Below are 5,611 nucleotides of genomic sequence, written 5' to 3'. Positions count from 1 at the left end.
TCCATTAGGTACAAGCAAATCGTGTTACTATCATAGATAATATCTATGATAGTAAACAGTATAGTGTTATATATTATATACTTTAGAAGTTTCAAGTACCACCCACAAATAATATTATACAATCACAACAAAATATCTAAAAATAGATTTCCAGGTTTTTAATAGGTATATAATTTTCGTCCAAATTTAAATTTAAAATGACTATAAAAATAAACTGTGCTTATGTATTTCTTAGAATTTTTGGTAACAGAATTAAATATTTACGTAAAATCTTGTTTTAAATTTTCAATCCTTAGATATAAAAGTTGAACATTTTATAAATTTTTAACTACAAAATAATTATTCAATTTTAAATTTGATAAATTTTGTCAAAATTTGATCTTTAAATGCTTATAAAAAAAAAATTGTAGCTATGTATTTTTAATATTATTCAACTGCTATTGTAATAATTTATCCACCAAGCCCCCCCAGTTTGCGCCTATGACTGTTCAATGTGTAATAGAAATATAGGTAGTTAATATATATAGGAATTACCTACCTAAATTGATTGAACTATGTTTTAAAGATTGTTTAGATAATTATAAAATTAGTGAACTAAAATAACATAACTAACAGTTAAATTGTATACTATAATCTGTTAATAACTTAAAAGACAAATAAAGTCATGATATATTGATATATAATATATATATATATATTTATATTAAAGGGTGGAAATATATCTCACGAACATTTTTTGAATAAAACTTTTAAATGCGAATAATTTAGATAATTCTATATTAGAGATCCACATTATTATTATAGTTCATATTATTTTTGCGTTATCTTTAGACAAAAATTAAAAAAATAAAATTGTCAAGTATTTCATATTTTCATGTTTTCTTAACAACATTAGATAAGTATACAATTTATATAGAGCTGATATGTATATAAATTTAGTTTAAAAGAAGAATACATGTCGATTTCCATTAAGTATTCAAACAATAGTTAAAGTTTAAGTAGGTAGAGTAGTATGCAAACCTTAAAGTAAGTTGCTGACTGCTGTTATACGTATACGAGGACAAACACACCTAAACGCCTTGTACATATTAAATATACAAATAAACCAATATATTACATGTCTACTAAAATAACAAAAAAGCAAAATGTTTGCATTATAAACATAAGCCACGTAGATAGTAATCCTTATCGGCAGAGACATACCAATCGTCTCTTGTCGCTAAACTCGGCCCAGGATAATATTAATTGTGCTGTGATATTAAATTTAAAATCAACCACATTCAAAAACTCAGTGTTTGGAGGGAACGAGTTCCAAAAGGAACGGATTCCTGGAACGAATTCCTTTTTAAATAACGGCACGATGAACAAATTCCTTTTTATAAAAAAAAGAACGAAAAAATGAATTAGTTCTTTTTTTAAGGAAAAATAACAAAATTGTTCGTTCCTTTCTAGTTCCAATAATTTACACGGATAAGTAAGTATGTAAAAATTGAAATTAAGATATATTTTTTTAATGTGTATAATGTTTATTCCTAATTAGTGATTGTTATCGAGTATCGATGTTAAGACAATCGACATACGTTAGCCAAAAATTTAATTTTTAAGAAAATCTCAAAATATATAATAATATATTGCACAAATATATAAAATATGTGCCTACTTATAGTTATATATTATAAATAAAAATTAAAGAAGTATGCATAATACGAAAAAAAAAACATTAATGATTAAATAAGAATTTTTATTTTATTTGGAACTAAAAAAGGAACTAATTCATTTTTCAAAGGAACGAATTCTTTTTTTTTAAGGAACAAGGAACAGAACGAATTCCTTTTTTTTAAAAAAAGAACGAGGAACGGAACAAATTTCTTTTTATAAGGAACTTGCCAAACACTGCAAAAACTATACTGAACTGAGCTATGTGAAAACCGCACATGCTTGCAGTAGGCAGTAACTCTTCAAACATGTACGGCGGCGGTCGGTAGTTATTCATTACGCGTATAGAGAAACCGTTGAGAAAATTGGAAAATTGGAAGTACAGTACAGTTCAGACTCTATTTCCGATCTTTAAAGATTGCTTTACTCGAAACTTTTTGAACACTCCTTTAACCCGAAAAAAGATTAAACATTGTAAGACCAATTGCTCTGAGTATAAAATAATATATTATTTAGTTAACAGTTATGGTACTGATCTATATATCCGGTACTCGACGAAATACTCGTTTTAATTATACCCGTTATAAATAAATATTAAATAATAATAGTAATATTTGTATAGGATATAATTAGTAAAAAAAACATAATAATATAGAAGAATTAAGGAAAATTATTCAAAACGCCACCAATTAAAATTCACTATACCTATATATACGATATACCTTCCTACATAATAGCACGATAATAACGCCGCAATGGATGAGCAAGAACTCTATGAAATTGATTACATTATTATTTTTTGAATATATGTTTTCATAACGACGCCCTATTAATTACGACAAAAACGTTCGTTTACCAGCCGTCTGCAAAATAATATAACCTGCATTTTATAAAATGAATATGCCTACCATAATATATTAAAATAATATTTATATTAATAATAATTATATTAAACGTATTTGGTATATTGTGCATATTACATTAATTTGAAATTCTTTCAGTAGGTTTAGGTATAGTATGTTATTTAATTTTATGTTACAGGCCCAACGCCTCTCGGTTTTTGTGTACACCTATTATAAAATATCGTTATCGTATTAATATAAAATATAATATACATAATATTATATAATATATGCATGTAAATCGTCGTAGGTACACTTGTTTGGTAAAACGATAACTTAACGGTAACACGTGTTTTTCACGTCAAAACCAAGTACGTAAACACACTCGAGTATACTATATAATATAGTTTATAGCCTCTATAATATTATGTAGGATATAATATTATTATAATTTATAATATTTTAGGTATATATATGAAACTGTTGTCGAGTTAATAATAATTAAATGTAGGGGCCGCTGTGGAATTCACGACATTAAAAAGCGCGTATATGATTGTAATGGGATACGATTTCGAGGAGAGTAAAAAAAAAAAAAAAACAAGATTGTTATACCGGTATTATAACGAATAACTACGATACAGATTTGTAGAAACTACATACATATATGTATACATTTATGTGTATGTATACACGTAAAATAATATATGTCATTAGTCGGTGGAATATTAGTCGAATAACCTGCGGCAACAACGGCAGCTGCGGCGGCGGTAGGTCGGTTTATTTTATGACGTATAATATAAAGGAACCCGGTGGGTAGGTACAAATAAATACATAATTATCTTTTCGAATAGACTTAGTTTCGTGATAATTATTAATTTCCGTCCACCGTCCGGGAATAATGAAACACGCGTACACATTACACGCAGCATGTATTATAAGTTTATATTATCTAAAACGATTTAGGTACTTATTATATGACAATATTATGTTGGGCATACCTAATGTCATACCTATGTTGGCCATTTATATACGATATATTATTCACATAATAAAATATTATTATAGTCATACTTGTTTTTATATTTCGTTTGCTCGCCTTTCCTATATTATACGTATATAAGTCAAATACTATTATTTAGGTATACCTATGTGTAATGTGTAGCTGATAAAATCGTAGGGTTAAATTAAACACCAAAAATATGTAACAAAGGCAATTGCGCACGAGCACACCTACACAAATACATATTATACAGGGCGATTCATCAAGTATGCTCACCTCAACCCCTTTTTATCTTTTAATTATATGTTTACTCAAATTCAGATGTTTGTAATTTTTAAGTAGGTACACTTATTTTTACCATATTTTCAAATACCTACTTAGATTTTTTATACCTTTTGAGGAGTGTATTGTGTCCGTTATTCAAACGAGTACCGCCCTTTTTTACTGTACTTTGTTAATCAGATGATTTTTATAAATGTAAATTGAAATTGAAATTAGTATTTTCTTAGTTATTAATCATTAAACTTTATTTAGATAGGTCCTAAGAAAATTAAATTAGAGTCCTTGATCATGGTTTTAATGGTTTAACACATAAAATAATATTTATATTATTATACTATATGTAATGTTTGGTCCAAGGCCTTAGCGTCTAGTAAGTATTCTACTAGGAAAATATTTAAAAATTAAATATTTTAATGTATTAAAATTAAAATATTGTTGTACCGCTTGATGGCGCATGTGTTCCATCTTTACACATGTACGACATAGGAAATTTTCGTTCGTAAGTTGTTTATTTACGATATTTTAATTTTTAAGCGAATTATGAGCATTTTAAAATATTAATGTTTTACATACTCACAACTCACTTAAAAATTAAAATATCCTAAAAAACCAACGAGAGAACAAAGATAATGTTGTTATTTAAAAGTTATATTATGATTGGTAAATTCATTCTAATATCAAAACTAACAGCACCCTATTGAAATTAGTGAACAAAAATTTGCTATTTCGTCCGTATGTAAGACGGAAACAAAACACGTGGGTGCAAGGTCCTCTTAATTACTATAATACATTTTAAAATCATAATACTCATCGTATTTTCTAAACCTATTATTAGGTATCATCAAAGCATTTTCAACAAATTCATCTCCTCAAAAATATTTAGACTTTTCTGAAAAGAGGGAATTTATGTCACTACAAAAATATATAGGTATAATCTTTACTTAAAAAATTCCAAAATTTAGAAAAATTTGAATAAATGCATTTTTTATGGAAAAATGGAGTTCAGCATTCTTGATGAATCACCCTGTACCTACGTGTCGTTATTATTTTATATCTCGAGGAAATTGCGGCCGGCGCGTGTAACACGTTATAGGTTTTCATTATTATTTCTATTATAAACGCGCAAACAATCAAAAATAATAATAACGATCATTGTCGGTTGTATACGAAAACTCTTTGTACACACCCGAGTCTTACATCGTGCGGCGGCGTAGATACATCAAAATAATTTACGTCTGTGTGTGTGTGTTGGCGGATAGGTACGCGAGCTGTCGGGTATAGGTAAAATGGGGGCGTCCCGGCGGTCGTACAGTCATCAGTCAGCCGTTACTTGCTGTCAATCACGAAACGAGAACGGTTAACTATATGCGTTTCAAAATTAATAACTATATTATACTATAATATTATAGTCTACATTATAAAATATAACACACCACATTATTTATACAATATATACCTATTATATTATATACACGTTGCAATATTGTTGTGTTTCACTCGTAAGGTATGAATGTATAATGTAACTCGCACGGTTTAACGTTTGTTTGCGATGCTGGGAATTGGGATAATTTTTGTTGGAAATATGTTTTGCTTTGCTGATAATATATTTAAAAACCATTATTTTGAAAAGCCTGTGTAAGAACAATATTTCTTTTTGAAATTGTTATATAAAAGCCATTAAAGGTGCCATACTCAATATTTTTCAAGTTTATATTAATATCGTATATATCAGTATATAGGGACAAAAACAGATTTTAAATATCACCATACAATTTTCAAAATATTTTGACTTTTTTTGAGCTGTTCACGGTAATTTTCAGTTTATAATTTT

The sequence above is a fragment of the Acyrthosiphon pisum genome, chromosome A1, assembly GCF_005508785.2.
Source record: "Acyrthosiphon pisum isolate AL4f chromosome A1, pea_aphid_22Mar2018_4r6ur, whole genome shotgun sequence".
NCBI classification, from domain to species: Eukaryota; Metazoa; Arthropoda; class Insecta; order Hemiptera; family Aphididae; genus Acyrthosiphon; species Acyrthosiphon pisum.
Note: the sequence above shows the minus strand (reverse complement) of the source record.